Source organism: Triticum dicoccoides, chromosome 1B (genome assembly GCF_002162155.2).
Source record: "Triticum dicoccoides isolate Atlit2015 ecotype Zavitan chromosome 1B, WEW_v2.0, whole genome shotgun sequence".
Classification (NCBI taxonomy): Eukaryota; Viridiplantae; Streptophyta; class Magnoliopsida; order Poales; family Poaceae; genus Triticum; species Triticum dicoccoides.
Window position 1 is genome coordinate 204761581 of NC_041381.1, and position 22291 is coordinate 204783871.

Here is a 22291-nt window from a genome sequence, read left to right on the forward strand (position 1 = left end):
TACCACAACCTATTTAATGGATAACATGTTTTAATATTATTTTTAGTACATTGGTGGGACCGGCTCGTTAGCATGTACTATTCGCCTTCACTTACTGTTGGGTTCCATGTCTGCTCTCTCTCTCTCTCTATCTATCTCTCTCTCTCTCTCTCTCTCCTCCCCTTCTACGTTTAGACGCATGGGAAAACCCGAAGAACTCACGAGCGATGCTGCCTTTGACCATATCTGGACATGTTCACAAGTTACGGCACCAGTTTCACGTACTAGTAGTGCAAGTCAATGTGTACGTGCAATGCACGTTAATTTGGAATTCAATTCCCTAAGAAATTATTTGGAATTGACGTGGTATTTAATATGAAATGCTTGCAATTAGAAGGAATACATGTGGCTTGATGACGTTTTATATTTAACTTGATACGGCTCTAGCAGAACATTCAATCGATCAAACCATAGATTTCATTCAGTCTGACTACGACTTTACATTCATACGACGATCGATCTAAAATAAACGGAATAAACTGTCGGATTTTAAGCATGGAAATCCAAACATTTTTCATGGAAACTTTAGATTGCGTGGCGGCAGCGGAGGCGTCTTGCGGTGGGAAGCGGCTCCTCTGTCGCACTCTGTGTGTCGTCGGGCCACTTACCGACGGTGACGGCAACGGCGGCATCTTGCACTGTTGTTGGCGTACTCCTGACATTGGCCCTAGCTTCAAGGAAGGCCGGAATGTTCTGGACTTCGGTCTCTAGGAGCGAGCCAACTGGCGGGGGGAGGCGATAAGCATCGTTGCAAGGAAGCGGTCGAAGGCGGCCATGCATGCCGCTGATGGGGGCACTCGCACCTGCGCAGGGATAGGCGCAGGCAACACCGCGGCGGTGACATTCGTTTGCACGGGCACTGGCACGGGCACGTGTGTTAGTGCACGCGCAGGCGCAAGCGCTGGCAGGTGCACGGGCGCGTGAAAGTTGGCGGGGATCTCATGGAACCCCGTGGCATCAAGCTCGGCGACCATGTGTGGCTCCCAGCCCATCAATGCCACGTGGATGGGCATTGTCGCAGTCGGGGCGATGAGAGTGTGGACAGGCGTGGCGTCTTCCCACAAGGTCAGTTCAAGCTCGTCCCAAAGCGGGGTGTCTTCCTGAAGAAACTGGAAGACTAAAGGCAGACCATCGTGATGCGGCATGGCGTACGGTTAGGTCAGGCTGGTTGGAGGTAGACGACAAGAGAATTGAAGAGGAAGAGAGGAGATTGTAGCGATACTGGGTAATGCGGGGGTGATTTTAAACTGCGGCGCCGACGCCATTAAAAGTGGGGGCAGTTGAGGCGAAGGTGGGCAACGGAGCCTGGTCAAAGGGCTCGCCTCCCGGTGAGCCTGTGCAGTGGCCTGCTCGCACGCCTCTCGGTCAGTCAGCATAGTGGTCTGCTCGCATGCCTCCCGTTGACTCACACGCTTGCTCGGACGGCACCTGCGAATGAGAAGCGGGACTCGTGGCGGCACGTAAACGCCCATGGTTCGAATAGTGAAAGTGATCGCCTTAACGTGACAGGGTTTTTGTTCCAAAATACCTTGGTTTGTCATTTGTGCGACTTCTCATGAGCAACTTGTCTCAAATTGAACCAAAAGAAATACAACAGCATATTTGTGCCATATCACGATACCATGCTCAGTTTCATGAATTTTTGGTCACTTTTGGATTTTTGTTGAAATTTAAAATCCAGGATTTGAAACAATATCATAACCTGCATCATGCAATAAATTTTCAAGTGATACATCTTTACAGTTGTAGATGTTAATATTTCTTAAGAAAGGATTTGGTCAAACATTTTGCTTAGTTAGACTTCAGACAAGTTATATGCAGAGTAAAAGGATAATCCCTCAGTACCAGTGGATTACCTGATATATTAACTAAAGTACTAGGCACGAACAAACGGAGCTCAAATATGTTCTCATCCTGGTGTAGTACTCCTAAGTACTACTAGGCAATGGAGTTGACGGCTGGCCATGGGTACCGGCGACCGAGGGCCGTCCTCGGCACGGTAGGTAACATTGTCTAGTTACTAAAGCATCCCTCCATTGTTCATCGGTAGTCATTATGGACTGGGGACATGAGGGGAATTTCCTAGGACTGGAATTCTGGCCGCCAGATATTTCGATTCGAAACGCGGAGGCTCGACTGGTTGGAGTTGGCTAATGTACGTACCACGCACTCCACCAGAAGGACACGAACCCGGGTATTGTTTTTTAAGGATCAACACGAGCCCGAGTCTGGCTGGTACGCCATTGGGTGCTACTCCTACCATTCGAGAATACGAAAGGAATCTTTTAAATTGCCGAACGAATCTATATGTATTACAATGCTCGTATTTTCCTTGCAAATAGTAATCTCAACGTGGTAATTGATTTACGACGAGTTCTTGAATTAGAGTGATTTTGTGAGATAGTGATCTCAACGTGGATTTCACATTTCATGGTATCCTTGGTAAGTTTTTCATTGCAAATTCAAATTTAAAAGATGAACGGAAAGGTGGTGAGAAAACTTTGTATGTATCAAGATATGACGACACGCACACACACGAATACAACAACGAGCCAGTATGTATAGTGCATCTATTTTTCCAAACCATGCATGTATGACACAAATACAAAAATACTCCCTCTATTCCTAAATATTTTTCTTTTAGAGATTTCAACAAGTGACTACATATGGAGCAAAATGAGTGAATCTACACTCTAAAATATGTCTATATACATCCATATGTGGTAGTCCATTTCAAATATCTAAAAAGACTAATATTTAGGAACGAAGGGAGTAATAAGACATGCATGATCTTCAATTCAATATTTAAAATTAACAGGAAACTGAAACATGAATGTTAAGTCTAGTACTACATGCATGCAAATGTTGTGTTTCGGCGGAGCTATGTAGATTGTCGGGGGTTAATCCCACGACCTTAGATAAAATTTTGAAGCTCTATTTAGGATTGTTTAGATTATATTTTTCAAACATTATATTTTTTTCACACCCTCCCAAGCACCGATTGGTTGTGCACCCCCCCCCTCCCGGGAGAATATCATGTGCCTCCACACCTTAGATGCTATATGCTGATACGAGTTGCTTGGAGCTTGTAGATCTGAGATATAGCAGTTCACATGATGTCTTAACATTTTTACAGGAAACCTTAATGAGTTTGAGAATTGCACACAATTTGTACAAAAACTACTCAGATGCCCTTGGATCCCATATCCAACGACCTCGAAGCTCGTATCACCGTAGCATCTAACATGAAGGAGGACCTCATATTTTCCTGTATGTAAAAATATCATGTGCTACCACACCTTAGATGCTTTGGTGATACAAGCACTTCAAAGCCGTTGGATTTGTGATCCAACAACTCCTTGGTGGTTCAAATGTTTTTTTTTTGCATAAAAGACCCCAAAGAGTTCGGCCACTTCTTACAAGCACACAGACTGCTCAGATGTCATTGGATCTCAGATCGAACGACCTCGAAGCTCGTATCACCGTAGCATCCAAGCTGTAAGAACAGCTGATGTTTTCTCGCACGGGAGAATATGAGGTGCTCCCGCACCATAGAGTCTATGGTGATACGAGTTCCCGGAGATCTAACGGCTCAAAGTAGTAGGTTTGAATGTTTTATACGCCTGGGAGAGTTTGGGAATTGCATAGAAAGTACAAGTACTACGCATGAGGCATCTCATCACAGATCATACGACCTAGATGCTCGTATCATCGTAGAAGCTAATTAAGCTACGGGGAGCACCTAATGTGAGAAACTGGGAGCCGTTGGATCCAAGAAGCTACAACACACACGAGGCATGCATGTTTTATTTGCAAAAAAAACCTTGGAGAGTTTGGAAATTGCACATAATTACAAAGACTACTCCCAAGCCATTGGATCTCAATTCGAGCGACGTAAAAACTCATATCACCATAGCATCTAAGCTGCGAAGTGGATGTGATATTCTATGTCGTTGTCATTTTTGTTCCTAAACTTGCAAAATAAGTGTAACTTATTGATACGCCTCCAACGTATCTATAATTTTTGATTGTTCCATGATATTATATTACCACTTTTGGATGTTTATGGGCTTTATTTTACACATTTATATCATTTTTGGGACTAACCTACTAACCAGAGGCCCAGCCCATATTGCTGTTTTTTTGCCTATTTCAGTATTTCGAAGAAAAGGAATATCAAATGAAGTCCAAACGGAATGAAACCTTCGGGAGCGTGATTTTTGGAACAAACATGATCCACAGGACTTGGAGTGCAAGTCAAGAAGTAGCCGAGGCCTCCACGAGATAGGAGGGCGCCCCCCTATAGGGCGCGCCCCTGTCTCGTGGGCCCCTCGGGCGGCCACCGACGTACTTCTTCCTCCTATATAAGCCTACGTACCCCGAAAACATCCACGGAGCCAACGAAACACAATTTCCACCACCGTAACCTTCTGTATCCGCGAGATCCCATCTTGGAGCCTTTGCCGGCGCTCCGCCGGAGGGGGAATCGACCAGGGAGGGCTTCTACATCAACACCATAGCCCCTCGGATGAGTTGTGAGTAGTTTACCACAGACCTACGGGTCCATAGTTATTAGCTAGATGGATTCTTATCTCTTTTTGGATCTCAATACAATGTTCTCCCCCTCTCTTGTGGAGATCTATTTGATGTAAACTCTTTTTGCGGTGTGTTTGTCGAGATTCGATGAATTGTGGGTTTATGATCAAGTTTATCTATGAATAATATTTGAATCTTCTCTAAATTATTTTATGTATGATTGAGTTATCTTTGCAAGTCTCTTCGAATTATCAGTTTGGTTTGGCCTACTAGATTGATCTTTCTTGCCATGGGAGAAGTGCTTAGCTTTGGGTTCAATCTTGTGGTGTCCTTTCCTAGTGACAACAGGGGCAGCAAGGCACGTATTGTATTGTTGCCATCGAGGATAAAAAGATGGGGTTTATATCATATTGCTTGAGTTTATCCCTCTACATCATGTCATCTTGCTTAAAGCGTTACTCTGTTCTTATGAAGTTAATACTCTAGATGCAGGGAGGAGTCGGTCGATGTGTGGAGTAATAGTAGTAGATGCAGACAGGAGTCGGTCTACTTGTCACGGACGTGATGCCTATATACATGATCATGCCTAGATGATCTCATAATTATTCGCTTTTCTATCAATCGCTCGACAGTAATTTGTTCACCCACCGTAATACTTATGCTATCTTGAGAGAAGCCACTAGTGAAACCTATGGCCCCCGGGTCTATCTCTTATCATATTTGCTTCCAATCTACTTTTATTGGCATCTTTACTTTTTGCATCTATATTATAAAATACCAAAAATATATTTATCTTATCATACTATCTCTATCAGATCTCACTTTCGCAAGTGGTCGTGAAGGGATTGACAACCCCTTTATTGCATTGGTTGCGAGTTCTTTGTTTGTTTGTGTAGGTGCGTGGGACTTTTGAGGAGCCTCCTACTGGATTGATACCTTGGTTCTCAAAAACAGAGGGAAATACTTATGCTACTATTGCTACATCACCCTTTCCTCTTCAAGGAAAACCAACGCAAGCTCAAGACGTAGCAAGAAGGATTTCTGGCGCCGTTGCTGGGGAGGTCTTCGCTCAAGTCAAGAGATACCAAGTACCCATCACAAACTCATCTCCCTCGCATTTATATTATTTGCTATTTGCCTCTCGTTTTCCTCTCCCCCACTTCACCCTTGTCGTTTTATTCGCCCTCTCTTTCCCAATCTATCTCTCTCTTTCTCTCTTTTTTGCTTGCCTTTTTTCTGTTTGCTTGTGTGTTGGATTACTTGTTTCCATGGCGCAAGATACTACCAAATTGTATGATTTCTCGAATATCAATAATAATGATTTCGCTAGTACTCCGATTGCTCCTCTTAATGATGTTGAGTCTTGTGAAATCAATACTGCTTTGCTGAATCTTGTTATGAAAGATCAATTCGTCGGCCTTCCTAGTGAAGATGTCGCTACTCATCTAAACAACTTTGTTGATTTGTGTGATATGCAAAATAAGAAAGATACGGATAACAATATTTTCAAATTGAAGTTATTTCCGTTTTCACTTAGAGATCATGCTAAAGTTTGGTTTTCGTCTTTGCCTAAAAATAGTATTGATTCTTGGAACAAGTGCAAAGATGCTTTTATCTCTAAGTATTTTCCTCCCACTAAGATCATCACTGTTAGTAATGATATTATGAATTTTAAACAACTTGATCATGAGCATGTCGCCCAATCTTGGGAAAGAATGAAATTGATGATTCGCAATTGCCCTACTCATGGTTTGAATTTATGGATGATCATACAAAAATTTTATGCTGGTTTCAACTTTTCTTATAGAAAACTCTTAAATTCGGCCGTGGGAGGCATGTTTATGGAAATCACGTTAGGAGATGCTACAAAACTTCTTGATAATATTATGTCTAATTATTCTCAATGGCACACCGAAAGATCTTCTAGTAAAAAAGTGCATGCTATAGAAGAAATCAATGTTTTGAGTGGAAAGATGGATGAACTTATGAAGTTGTTTGCTACTAAAAATACTCCTCTTGATCCCAATGATATGCCTTTGTCTACTTTGATTGATAATAATAATGAATCTATGGATGTGAATTTTGTCGGTAGGAATAGATTTGGAAACAATGCTTATAGAGTAAACTTTAATGCTAGACCGTTCCCTAGTAATTCCTCTAATAATTATGGAAATTCCTACAATAATTCTTATGGTAATTTTAATAAGATGCCTCTTATTTTTAGAATAGTGTGAAAGAATTTATGATTTCTCAAAAGAATTTTAATGTTTTTCTTGAAGAAAAATTGCTCAAAGTTGATGATTTGGCTAGGAACATTGATAGACTTTCGCTTGATGTTGATTCTCTTAAACTTAGATCTTCTCCTCCTAAGCATGATATCAATGAGTCTCTCAAAGCCATGAGAATTTCCATTGATGAGTGCAAGGAAAGAACCGCTAGATTGCATGCTAAGAAAGATTGCTTTATAAAGGCGTGTTCTTCTAGTTTCCATGAAAATAATGATGAAAATCTTAAAGTTATTGATGTGTCTCCTATTAGATCTATGTTTTGCAATATGAATCTTGATAATTATGTGACTGATGATGAGTCAACTTTACCTAGAAGGCGTCTCAAGAATTCGGAGTTTTCAGATCTTGATGCTAAATTTGGTAAAAGTGGGATTGGAGAGGTCACGACTTTAAATAGAATTGAACCCACTATCTCGGATTTCAAGGAATTTGATTATGATAATTGTTCTTTAGAAGGTTGTATTTCCTTGTTGCAATCCGTTGCTAATTCTCCTCATGCTTATAGTCAAAATAAAGCTTTTACCAAACATATCGTTGATGCCTTGATGCAATCTTATGATGAAAAACTTAATTTGGAAGTTTCTATACCTAGAAAACTTAATGATGAGTGGGAACCTACTATAAAGATTAGAATTAAAGATCATGAGTGTTTTGCTTTTTGTGATTTGGGTGCTAGTGTTTCCACGATTCCGAAAACTTTATGTGATATTCTAGGTTTCCATGATCTTGATGATTGCTCTTTTAATTTGCACCTTGCGGATTCCACAATTAAAAAGCCGATGGGAAGAATCAGTTATGTTTTCATTGTTGCAAATAAAAATTTGGTGCCAGTAGATTTTATCGTTCTTGATATAGATTGCAATCTTTCTTGCCCTATTATTCTTGGTAGACCTTTCCTTAAAACGATTGGTGCGATTATTGATATGAAGGAAGGGAATATTAGATTCTAATTTCCATTAAAGAAAGGCATGGAGCACTTTCCAAGAAATAAAGTCAAATTACCTTATGAATCTATCATGCGGGCTACTTATGAATTGAGTGCCAAAGATGGCACTACTTAGATCTATCTTCGCTTTTATGCCTAGCTAGGGGCGTTAAACGATAGCGCTAGTTCGGAGGCAACCCAATTTTCTTTGTGTTTTTCTGTTTTTGTTCCTGTTTAGTAATAAATCTTGCATCTACCTCCTGTTTAGATGTGTTTTTATATTTTAATTAGTGTTTGTGCCAAGTAGAACCTATAGGATAACCTATGATGATAGTTGATTTGATTCTGCTGAAAAACAGAAACTTTGCACGTACGAATTTAGTTTTGTTAAATCACAGAAACGTGATTTTGCGTCGATTCTTTTTGCTGCTGATCAATGGACAAATTTTCCAGGACTTCCTATTTTGGTAGGAGTTTTAGAGTCCCAGAAGTTTGCGTTAGTTACAGATTTCTACAGACTATTCTGTTTTTGACAGGTTCTGTTTTTCGTGTGTTGTTTGCTTATTTCGATGCATCTATGGCTAGTATTAAGTTATATGAACCATAAAGAACCTGGAATACAGTAGGTTTAACACCAAAATAAATAAAGAATTATTTCATTACATTACCTTATGTGGTGGTTTTGTTTTCTTTCACTAACGGAGCTTATAAGATTTCCTGTTGAGTTTTGTGTTGTGAAGTTTTCAAGTTTTGGGTACAGCTTTGATGGACTATGGAATAAGGAGTGGTAAAAGACTAATCTTGGGGATGCCCAAGGCACCCCAAGATATTCAATAGTATCCAAAAGCCTAAGCTTGGGGATGCCCCGGGAAGGCATCCCCTCTTTCGTCTTCGTTCATTGGTAACTTTACTTGGAGCTATATTTTTATTCGCCACATGATATGTGTTTTGCTTGGAGCGTCGTGTATTATATTAGTCTTTGCTTTTTAGTTTACCACAATCATCCTTGCTGTACACACCTTTTGGGAGAATCCTATTTGATTAGAATTTGCTAGAATACTCTATGTGCTTCACTTATATCTTTTGAGCTTGATAGTTTTTGCTCTAGTGCTTCACTTATATCTTTTAGAGCACGGTGGTGACTTATTTTTGTAGAAACTGCTAGTATCTCATGCTTCACTTATATCTTTTTGAGAGTCTTTTAGAACAGCATGGTATTTGCTATGGTTATAAAATTGGTCCTAGAATGGTAGGCATCCAAGTTGGGTATAATAAAAACTATCATAGGAAGTGAATTGGATGCTATGATCAATTTGATACTTGATAATTGTTTTGAGATATGGATGTAGTGATATTAAAGTCATGCTAGTTGGCTGATTATGAATTTAAAGAATGCTTGTGTTGAAGTTAGCAAGTCCCATAGCATGCACGTATGTTTAAAGTTGTGTAACAAATTTGAAACATGAAGTATACCTGGCTTGTGCATCCTTATGAGTGGCGGTCGGGGACGAGCGATGGTATTTTCCTACCAATCTATCCCCCTAGGAGCATGCACGTAGTGCTTGATTTTTGATGACTTCTAAATTTTTGCAATATGTATATGAGTTCTTTTGACTAATATTGAGTCCATGGATTATACACACTTTTACCTTTCCACCATTGCTAGCCTCTTCGGTACCGTGCATTGCCCTTTCTCACCTTCAGAGTTGGTGCAAACTTCGCCAGTGCATCCAAACCCCGTGATACGATACGCTCTATCACACCTAAACCTCCATATATCTTCCTCAAAACAGCCACCATACCTACCTATTATGGCATTTCCATAGCCATTCCGAGATATATTGCCATGCAACTTTCCACCGTTCCGTTTGTCATCATCATGACATACTTTACTTTTGTCATATTGCCATTGCATGATCATGTAGTTGACACCGTATTTGTGGCAAAGCCACCATGCATTATTTTTCATACATGTCACTCTTGATTCATTGCACCATCCCGGTACACCGCCGGAGGAATTCATATAGAGTCATATCTTGTTCTAGTTTTGAGTTGTAATTCATATGTTGTAATCAATAGAAGTGTGATGATAATCATTATTAGAGCATTGCCCAAAAAGAAAAAAAAGGAAGAAAGGCCAAAAGAAAAAAGAAAAAGGCCCAAAAGAAAATAAAAGAAAATAAATTAAAAGGGCAATGTTACTATCTCTTTTCCACACTTGTGCTTCAAAGTAGCACCTTGTTCTTCATGTTGTGAGTCTCATATATTGTGCTTCAAAGTAGCACCATGTTTTTCATATAGTGAGTCTCATAAGTTGTCTTTTTCATACTAGTGGGAATTTTTCATTATAGAACTTGGCTTGTATATTCCTATGATGGGCTTCCTCAAATTGCCTAGGTCTTCATGAGCAAGCAAGTTGGATGGAAACCCACTAGTTTTCTTTTGTTGAGCATTCATTTATAGCTCTAGTGCATCCGTTGCATGGCAATCCCTACTCCTCATGTTGACATCAATTGATGGGCATCTCCATAGCCCATTGATTATCCTCGTCAATGTGAGACTTTCTCTTTTTTTGTCTTCTCCACACAATCCCCATCATCATATTCTATTCCACCCATAGTGTTATATCCATGGCTCAAGCTCATGTATTGCGTGAGGATTGAAAAAGTTTGAGATTATTTAAGTATGAAACAATTGCTTGGCTTGTCATCGGGGGTATAGAAGTTGGGAACATCTTTGTGTGACGAAAATGAAGCATAGCCTAACTATATGATTTTGTAGGGATGAACTTTCTTTTGCCATGTTATTTTGAGAAGACATGATTACTTTGATTAGTAAGCTTGAAGTGTTACTGTTTATTTTATCAATATGAACTTTTATTTTGAATCATTAGGATCTGAACATTCATGCCACAATAAAGAAAATTACATTAAGAATTATGCTAGGTAGCATTCCACATAAAAAATTCTTTGTTTTATCATTTACCTACTCGAGGACGAGCAGGAATTATGCTTGGGGATGCTTGATACGTCTCCAACATATCTATAATTTTTGATTGTTACATGCTATTATATTACCCCTTTTGGATGTTTATGGGCTTTATTTTAACCCTTTTATATCATTTTTGGGACTAACCTACTAACCGGAGGCCCAGCCCGTATTGCTGTTTTTTTGCCTATTTCAGTATTTCGAAGAAAAGGAATATCAAATGGATTCCAAACGGAATGAAACCTTCGAGAGCGTGATTTTTGGAACAAACATGATCCAGAGGACTTGGAGTGCAAGTCAAGAAGCAGCCGAGGCCTCCATGAGATAGGAGGGTGCCCCCCCCCTATAGGGCGCGCCTATGTCTCGTGGGCCCCTCAGGCGGCCACCGACGTACTTCTTCCTCCTATATAAGCCTACGTACCCCAAAAACATCCAGGGAGCCAGCGAAACACAATTTCCACCACCGTAACCTTCTGTATCCGCGAGATCCCATCTTGGAGCCTTCGTCGTCGCTCTGCCGGAGGGGGAATCGACCACGGAGGGCTTCTACATCAACACCATAGCCCCTCCGATGAGTTGTGAGTAGTTTACCACAGACCTACAGGTCCATAGTTATTAGCTAGATGGCTTCTTCTCTCTTTTTGGATCCCAATACAATGTTCTCCCCCTCTTTTGTGGAGATCTATTCGATGTAAACTCTTTTTGCGGTGTGTTTGTCGAGATCCGATGAATTGTGGGTTTATGATCAAGTTTATCTATGAATAATATTTGAATCTTCTCTGAATTCTTGGATGTATGATTGAGTTATCTTTGCAAGTCTCTTCGAATTATCAGTTTGGTTTGGCCTACTAGATTGATATTTCTTGCCATGGGAGAAGTGCTTAGCTTTGGGTTCAATCTTGCGGTGTCCTTTCAGAGTGACAGCAGGGGCAGCACGGCACATATTGTATTGTTTCCATCGAGGATAAAAAGATGGGGTTTATATCATATTGCTTGAGTTTATCCCTCTACATCATGTCATCTTGCTTAAAGCGTTACTTTGTTCTTATGAACTTAATACTCTAGATGCAGGCAGGAGTTGATCGATGTGTGGAGTAATAGTAGTAGATGCAGGCAGGAGTCGGTCTACTTGTCACGGACGTGATGCCTATATACATGATCATGCCTAGATAATCTCATAATTATTCGCTTTTCTATCACTTTCTCGACAGTAATTTGTTCACCCACCGTAATACTTATGCTATATTGAGAGAAGCCACTAGTGAAACCTATGGCCCCCGGGTCTATCTCTTAACATAGTTGCTTCCAATCTACTTTTATTTGCATCTTTACTTTTTGCATCTATATTATAAAATACCAAAAATATATTTATCTTATCATACTATCTCTATCAGATCTCACTTTCGTAAGTGGCCATGAAGGGATTGACAACCCCTTTATTGCGTTGGTTGCGAGTTCTTTGTTTGTTTGTGTAGGTGCGTGGGACTTTTGAGGAGCCTCCTACTGGATTGATACCTTGGTTCTCAAAAGCTGAGGGAAATACTTACGCTACTATTGCTGCATCACCCTTTCCTCTTGAAGGAAAACCAACGCAAGCTCAAGACGTAGCACTCATGCCGTTACTTGTCTAACCGTGCAAAGTTTTTGTGCAAAAAAAAACATCCTACACTGAAATATCGGAACAACATGTGGGGGTCCCACTTGCCATTGATCAAATTTGGACCTAAAACTAACAAATCTGGAAGACGAGATTCGAACTGGCAACCTGTACTACAAAGTGTAAGTTGATATCCTGAAACAACAATGGTTGTTGGCTTTGTCCCATAATAACTTGATTTTATACAATATTACATTAGAGGGAGTGGCTCGTCAACACGTGCTTGACCGTTGACTCAGTTACTGGTGGGTCCCCTGTCTGCGATCTCTCTCTCCTGTCCATCGTCTCCTTTAGATGCACGGGCACACATGAAGAGCGGCGCGAGCTTGCTGTGGTGTTATTATAACTAAAAAAAACTTGGAAAATAGAGGAATTGCCTAGAACAAGAGATGTTGTGGCTGGTCGAGATGGAGCTAACCACACCTATCCTCCGTGCCACGTTAGCATGATGAAGCTCTGTGGCTAGTGGGGTGTTTTCAATCGACTGGATTGGCCCGAGGTTGAACCATAGGTATACGTCTGGTATAGTATATTTTTACACACACATTTTCCCGTTGCGCCGAGACGTGGCACACCCTAGCTACCGCGCAGTTTTGGGGACCTCCTGGGTGGTGCACACATATTTTCTTCCATGCCGAGACGTGGGACGCCATACCGCGCATTTTCTGGGTCCTCCTCGGCTGTAGCGCCGAAGCAAGTAAATGAGTCGTCAAATCACGAAAGACCACCTTTCCTGCCGAGTACATCAGTGAAGCACAGTGGCTTGCTAGTTGGGCTAGTGCGACCAATTAGATAGGCCGCAGCCACATTTGTTTTCTCACCACTTTTTTATCTCATTGCCGGCAGGTAAATTTAAATACCCACCACGGCGTTGCTCTAGTCTTTGGGTGCGGCAGGCGCGTTAGGATTTTTATTTTTTGATTGACGGGAGCAGGCGCGGTATCTATTATCACGATGACTCCGCCTGTAAAACCCACTGCTACCTGATGTGAAAAGTCGTCGATCGGTGTTTTCCCATGGTGAAAACCAAAAGATTCACGCTGCTCCTTGGCTAGCTCCCTCCGCCTTCCCATAGATTTCATTGCCTTTCAGCTGTTTCACCCCCTTTGCATCATCTGCCCATTGCTTCTACCTGGTTCCATGGCGGCGCTCCAGATCACGGAGTCTGAGGTGAGGCGCCTGAAACAGGAGCTCCAGGGCCAAGGACGTGGACCTCCGTGAGCTCAAGGAGGAGAGGAGTGGCATGCTCCTCCTTTATGTGCGGGTGTTCATGGAGCTTCATAAGCGACCGGCGTCCACCACAAAGATGCTCGAGGTGTTGGCGGCGTTGCTGAAGAAAGTGGGAGATACGATAGGCGGTCAGGCGAGCCGGCTAGAGCGTGTGCGGGCCGATCATGACGAGGTCCAGGATCGCCTGAGCCACTTGGTGGACCATGTTGCCACAAACGTGTTGCGGCTGTGCGATGCCTACTGACGTGCCAGCGCAACCATGCCGGCCGTCGGGCAAAACCCGTTCGACCACCCAGTCGACTTCAACGAGCTACGGCTTCCTGATCTGGCCTCCTTCTTCACCTATATCTCCGAGGAGCTAAGCCGTCTCCATGCGATGGTGGGGGCAGAGCTGGAAAAGGAGGGGTTGCGGGTTGCCGTCACCGGGAGAATCCTCTCAGGGCTCCGTCACCGGAGTCCATTCGTGCCATTGGACATCATCTTTGACGAGCTGGCTCCTATTGACCGGGAGCGGGCTCTGCGGGCGTTGGCACCCCGCATCACCAACGTCATGCGCCTCGAGAAGTAGAGGGACTTCGGTGGTGTTTAGGCATCCTCTGCATGGGCATGTCCATGTCTCGGCGCAACATGACCGTTGGATCAAACTCAGATGGTGCAGATCAGTCACTGTAGCAAAAAGCATGTGGGTGTGTTTGGTTGCATTGTCATCTCAATATAGGTGTTCCCTCTTCGTGCATGCTCATCTCAGCACCCCTATTCATGCATGATCCTAGTGTATTTGTGTTAACCTACTAGTGTGGACTCATGCACCATGCACATGGCTAGTAATAGGAGCACATTGTAAGTTCAAGTGGCTGCCGTGTGGACTACCCCAATCGAAGCACCACAGTAATGCCCAATGAGCCATCAAATCACAAAACCCGCACCTTTCCAGCAGTAAGTTGGACGGACGAAGCAACCATCATTTCACTCTTCTCCCCCAGCTTCCTCTCTTGAAGAAAACCCAACTCGCACTCGCTTCTCCCTTTCCTCATTTCTTCAAGAATACCCCGACTTGCTTCTGCCATTGTTCTTCTCTCCCAAAGAAGGAACGGTGAGCGCATCAATGGTTGTTATTCTGGCCAAGGCCCGGTCTTGCAACCCTGAAAATGATCCTATAACTCCTTCTCTGTTCTTCTTCCGGGTTTGTGATTATGGTTTCTTTTATTTTGTTTCTTGACAATTTCTTGATGGACCCTGGAGCACAGGCCGAAATGATGTCTATGGCTTTGGCCAAAACCGCCGAGGCTCAGGGTACGAAGAAGCGAAAGCACCCCGTCGAGACTACCGCAGACAAGCTCAAGGCCATTGCCCGGTCCAAGCCCCCCTCGATCTCTCCGAGATCCGTCATTAAGCAAGTCCAGGTAATATCTTTTATTGATGATCTTTTTCTTGATCTTGATCGTGTTTTTTCATCTAACATGCAGTACTAGTACTAGTAGTACAACTTTCTGGGTGATCTGGCATGTGATTTTTGTGTGCCAAATGACGGTTCTAAATTCTTCTTTTGACCAAAACATGCGACAGGTTGACACTGATTTCTTATAGATTACTTTCAACAACTTTATGAACATCAATGCTACCTTTGAAGAGAGTATATTAGCCTCAGGAACTTGTGTTATGCATATTGCAAGTAATCCCTCTGCTCTATGCGTTTGAAGACATGTTCTAGTGTCTTTGTTCACTCAATTCTGTGTGTATATGTAGTCTTATATGGAGTAAAATATCGAAAATCATCTTATATTTCTGAACGGAGGTAGTAATAAAATATTTCGTTTCTGTTTGAATTAGAACTAGGTCTGTGATGGAGATAAAGTTCTCAAAGTCATGCCGTGTGAACTAGAAGACCTAAGGATGAGTTGTACTACTGAACTATCCAGCTGTTGTGTCCTTGTCGCCACATCTCCTGAACTAGTGTTTTCTAGTAGCATTGTTGTCAGGCGTGTTCTCGAGGGTGTACTTGACCACAACAGTTTCCTGGTTGTGGCTTCGATTATGAAGGGTGTGGTTCTAGTAAAGCTTCCCGACAAATCTGATGCGGACTATCTTCATCGTCATGTTTAGTGGAAAGAGCACTCTATTAGGTTCTCCAAGGTTGATGAGATGGTGATGGTACTAGTAGACATCTCTCACGAAGCCATGGCCTAGTCAGTTATGCAGGGCACATCCTATAGGTCGGTGGCAAGAAATAGTCTGCAGAGTTTAATTAGTGCAACTTTGCTTGTCTGTAGTAAGTACTATTGTTCAGTACTTGATTTGTGTGTGTGAACCCTGTATTGTTTAGTATTGCTGCTTTTGTTGTCTGGTGAGTCCTGAGAACAGTCTATGTTAATGTCTGTCAACTTAATTCAGTATGTATATTTTGAAGTATCCAGATCATCTTTTTTGTGAGGACGGTTTATCAATTATGGTTACACTCCAATATCTGTATGCATTGCAGGGTTTATCGCACCCACCAGGATTTCCAGTCCCATGGATGTTTGGTCCATACAATTTGTCAGGACCTTTGGACTGTACTGCTTGTGGGAGTAAGCGGGGGCCCTGCATGCCACGCGTAATTGGACGATCGGTCTTCTGTTCACAACTTGAACATAGTGATTTCCTGGTAAGGATTCACTCGTGCACATCAAGTAAATCTTATTGATTTACTGTCTAAATCTTATTGATTTAATGTCATGTTTTCTTACTTTTGCTGCAATTTTACGATGCAGGTTTTTCCATGTGACATTCGTCACAGAATAAACCGTTTGGTTTGCTCTATGATGGTTTTTGCAGGTTTCACTTCTTATGCCATTTCATAATGAAGGCATTGTCCATCACTTATATTAATGGACACAATTGGATTAGTCTGTTGTCTGAGTACAATCTGAAACCCTATGATGAACTGCAATTTTGTTTAACAAACACGCCACAATTAGTCCTTCTCGAGTTTAAAAGAAATGAAGAGAAAGACTGGATCAAGGTCATGGAGCCTAGTCAGGTTAGAAAGCTGATCATAGCAGACCAGAGACGATCGATGTTGTCTCGCACATCGGTACCACCTTCAGCAATGGATCAAGCACCGGCACCTTCCCCGACGGCACTTGCTCTAGCACTGACAGAGGCAGCAGCACAGTCTGATCCATGTGAGGATTGGGCACCGACCGCGTCAGCGGATCAGGCTGATCTACTGGAGGATCGGGCATCGATACCAGCACCTGCTCCGACACCAGCACTAGCTCCACAAAGAGCACCACCTCCGACAGCAGCAGCGGCACTACCAGTCGCACTGGCACAGGCACCAGCAACGGCTCTGGCACCTGCACCAACACTTGAAGTTGCACTTGCATCTGCTCCGGCCCATGCAGCGGCAACGGAACCAGCAGTTGCACCGGCAACAGACTGGGCTGCAGTTCGCAATGCATATACCAAAGTCCTTACAAAAACCGACATCTCCACGTTCTTGGTAAGCATTGGCCGCCCAATTGCTTCGTTCATTTTTCTTTCCATGTTGTTTCACATGATTCACTATGTTGATCTAACTGTTTGTGAATGTCTTCTTATTTGCAAACAGAGAATTCCTAGAGCAACAAGGGAGTCGTTCAACAATCCGGGCGACCGTGGACAAGTTTCTCTTACCATGCGTAGCCTTGCTGTGAATGAACCTGTTCAGTATATCGTAAGCACAAAGGATGGTCGCATAATGATTGATGCTAAAGGATGGTTGAGGGAGTTCCGGACTAGGGGGTGTCTGGATAGCCGAACTATCATCCTTGGCTGGACTCCTAGACTATGAAGATACAAGATTGAAGACTCCGTCCCATGTCCGGATGGGACTTTCCTTGGCGTGGAAGGCAAGCTTGGCGATACGGATATGTAGATCTCCTACCATTGTAACCGACTATGTGTAACCCTAGCCCTCTCCGGTGTCTATATAAACCGGAGAGTTTTAGTCCATAGGACGAACAACAATCATACCATAGGCTAGCTTCTAGGGTTTAGCCTCCTTGATCTCGTGGTAGATCTACTCTTGTACTACCCATATCATCAATATTAATCAAGAAGGAGTAGGGTTTTACCTCCATCGAGAGGGCCCGAACCTGGGTAAAAACATTGTGTCCCTTGTCTCCTGTTACCATCCGCCTAGACGCGCAGTTCGGGACCCCCTACCCGAGATCCGCCGGTTTTGACACTGACATTGGTGCTTTCATTGAGAGTTCCTATGTGTCGTCACCTTTAGGCCCGATGGCTCCTTCGATCATCAACAACGACGCGGTCCAGGGTGAGACTTTTCTCCCCGGACAGATCTTCGTATTCGGCGGCTTTGCACTGCGGGCCAACTCGCTTGGCCATCTAGAGCAGATTGAAAGCTACGCCCCTGGCCATCAGGTCAGATTTGGAAGTTTGAACTATACGGCTGGCGTCCGCGGAGACTTGATCTTCGACGGGTTCGAGCCACAACCAAGCGCGCCGCACTGTCACGATGGGCATGATCTAGCTCTACTGCCGGACAGTGCCCTGGAGGCCGCACAAATGTCCGCTCCGACCCTTAGCTGGGAGCTGACTGCGCCGATCGAGGACAAGTGGCTGGACACCGCCTCGGGGGCTGCTACCTCTACGACGATAGAGCCGAATACCAACCCTGTTCTTTGTGAAGCTCGTGACTCCAAGGTGCCGGACTCCGAACCTCCTGCGCCCCTGCCAATCAAATCTGATTGGGCGCCGGTTATGGAGTTCACTGCCGCGGACATCTTTCAGCACTCGCCCTTTTGCGACATCCTGAATTAACTAAAGTCTCTCTCTTTATCAGGAGAGCCCTGGAAGGACTACGGTCAGGTAGGTTGGGATGCGGACGACGAAGAAATTCAATGCCCACCCACCACCCACTTTGTAGCCACTGTCGATGATTTAACCGACATGCTCGACTTCGACTCCGAAGACATCGACGGTATGGATGACGATGCAGGAGACGACCAAGAACCAGCGCCTACAGGGCACTGGAAGGCCACCTCGTCATACGACATTTACATGGTGGACATCCCAAAGGATGGGAATGGCGATGGAACAACGGAGAACGACCCCTCCAAGAAACAGCCTAAGCGCCAGCGTCAGCAGCGCTGCTCTAAATCCCGCCACAGCAAAAATGGAGATTCCGGCGCCGGAGACAATAACACCCCGGACAGTGCCGAAGACAACCCCCTCTAGCAGGATTCAGCACAGGAGGATGGAGAAGCCAGCCCTCATGAGAGTGCGGCAGACAGAGAGGTAGAGGACGATAATTATATGCCTCCCTCCGAAGACAAGGCAAGCCTCGATGATGACGAATTTGTCGTGCCTGAGGATCCCGTCGAACAAGAGTGTTTCAAGCGCAGGCTTATGGCCATGGCAAGCAGCCTCAAGAAAAAGTAGCAACATCTTAGAGCTGACCAAGACTTGCTAGCTGACAGATGGACCGAAGTCCTTGCAGCCGAAGAGTACAAACTCGATCGCCCCTCCAAGAGCTACCCAAAACGCAGGCTGCTACCCCAATTAGAGGAGGAAGCACCCAAACCTACATCACCAGCGCATGACGCGGCCGACCGGCCACCTCGTGGCCGCGACAAAGAGGCCTATAGGCCCTCCACTAAAGCCGCACCCCGGCATCGCTCGAAAAGTACAATGCCACGGGGGAATGCGCTAGACTTGCGAGACATATTGGAGGACAAGGCAAGACAAATAAGATCGATCTACGGATTGCGTGGGCGCCCCACGATACGTGATGACAACCATCACGCCGGATACAGCAATTCCGGCCGGGCCGAACACAGTAGACCAAGCTCGTTTGAGCTGCGGCGTGATATAGCCCAATACAGAGGCGCCGCACACCCACTATGCTTCACAGACGAAGTAATGGATCATCAAATCCCCGAGGGTTTCAAACCCGTAAACATTGAATCGTACGACGGCACAACATATCCTACGGCTTGGATCGAGGACTATCTCCTTCACATCCACATGGCCCGCGGTGATGATCTACACGCCATCAAATACCTCCCACTCAAGCTTAAAGGACCAGCTCGGCATTGGCTCAACAGCTTGCCTGCAGAATCAATTGGTTGTTGGGAAGACCTGGAAGCCGCATTCCTTGATAACTTCCAGGACACATATGCGCGACCACCAGACGCCGATGACCTAAGCCACATAATTCAGCAACCAGGTGAATCGGCCAGACAATTCTGGACATGGTTCTTAACCAAGAAAAATCAAATCGTCGACTGTCCGGATGCAGAGGCCCTTGCAGCCTTCATACATAACATCTGCGATGAGTGGCTTGCCTGACACCTAGGACAGGAAAAGCCGAAATCCATGGAAGCCCTCACATCACTCATGACCCGCTTCTGCGCGGGAGAGGACAGCTGGCTAGCTCGCAGTAACAACCTGACCAAAAACCCTGGTAGTTCGGATACCAAGGACAGCAGTGGCAGGTCACGTCGCAACAAGCACAAGCGCCGCATTAACGGCGATAATGATGAAGATACGGCAGTCAACGCCGGATTCAGAGGCTCTAAACCCGGTCAGCGAAAAAAGCCATTCAAAAGAAATACTCCGGGCCCGTCCAATTTGGACCGAATACTCAATCGCTCGTGCCAGATACACGGCACCCCCGAAAAGCCAGCCAATCACACCAATAGGGATTGTTGGGTGTTCAAGCAGGCAGGCAAGTTAACTGCCGAAAACAATGACAAGGGGCTGCATAGAGATGACGAGGAGGAGACCTGGCCGCTGAACAATAGAGGACAGAAGGGTTTCCACCCACAAGTGCGGACGGTGAACATGATATACGCAACCCACATACCCAAAAGGGAGCGGAAGCGTGCACTCAGGGACGTATATGCGATGGAGCCAGTCGCCCCAAAGTTCAATCCATGGTCCTCCTGCCCGATCACTTTTTATCGAAGGGACCACCCCACTAGCATCCGTCATGGAGGATTCGCCGCATTGGTTCTAGACCCAATCGTCAACGGATTTCACCTCACTAGAGTCCTAATGGACGGCGGCAGCAGCCTGAACCTGATTTATCAGGATACAGTGTGCAAGATGGGCATAGACCCCTCAAGGATTAAACCCACAAAGATGACCTTCAAAGGCGTCATACCAGGTGTAGAGGCCAACTGTATAGGCTCAGTTACACTTGAAGTGTACTTTGGATCCCCGGATAACTTCCTAAGCAAGGAGTTAATCTTCGACATAGTCCCGTTCCGCAGCGGCTATCATGCACTGCTCGGACGAACCGCATTTGCAAAGTTCAATGCGGTGTCGCACTACGCATACCTCAAGCTCAAGATGCCAGCCCCCCGAGGAGTAATCACGGTCAATGGACACACCGAACGCTCTCTCGGAACGGAGGAGCATACGGCGGCTCTAGCGGCGGAAGTACAAAGCAGCCTCTGAAGGCAATTCTCGAGTCCTGCTGTTAAGCGGCCGGACACCGTCAAGCACACCCGGAGTAACCTACAACAAGACCGCCTGGCACGTTCCGAGCACGCGTAGCAATGTGTCCCCAAGCCCAGCCCTCGCGAAATCGCAAGACCAGTACCACGCTTACATAACTACGCTCTGGAGATACCATGTGCATAGGGGTAGGGGCACGACCACGGCATGCCCGGAGAGCGGCTCAACCGCACTAGGGGCTCCCAATTGTGTCATTCTTTTTTTTCTCTTATTCGCAGGACTCCGTTTTCCAGAAGCCCTATCCGACAGTAGAATTTCCGAACTCACGATGCAATAGCCAGGGAAGCAGAAAGGCTACATCGAGTGTCCAGGTGGTCTCTATTACGAGCAGTATACCTGTTTTATATACCATCCCGCAGCCTACCCCTGGAGGGGGACATGTTAAATAGTCCCATCCCTTGCTTATCGCACTATTTGTATCGTTCTGCTTTCATTGCAGTATTTTTTTGAATAAACAATGCATCGCTTTTCGCCTATTATAGCATTCCTTTTTCTATCTATACATGTTCACTTATGACATGTTGCACTCGTACGCTTTGGTACGGCCAAATACACCAGGGGCTTAAGTACCCCAAAATATGGTGTGATAAGTCCGAACACTTTAACAAGTGCGGCACCCCGAACTTATAGCATTATATGCATCGGCTCCGAATCATGTCTTGGGTCAATAGTTGGGTTTGCCCGGCTCCCATGTTTTGGTACCTTACGTTCCGTTATATCGGCTAAGGTAGCACTGGGAGAGCCACTGCGATTGTGCCCCGGTTGAGCTGGGTTGAGCACCTCAGTGGAGAAAGCTAAAACTGACTATCATGATAGGGCGAGAGCCGGTCGCTGTTCGAGAGGTTTTTTCGAGTCCCTAAAGACTTATGCCGCTTAGAGCGAGGAGTCGGCTTTGTCCGGCCCAGGCGTGGATAGCGCCCCAAATTCGGCCTTCCGAACACTAGGGGCTTTGCGGAAATTTAAAATTATAGAATTCTATGGCTAAGTGGGAGTGTTCAAGCATTATAAGTCCGGTTGCCTCGTTCGTTGTGTTGAGCGCCTCCCTCGAAGGACCCAAAAATGGGAACAAGAGCACTCAGGTTTATCCCGAACACCCCAGCACCCCTGGCATGGGGGCTG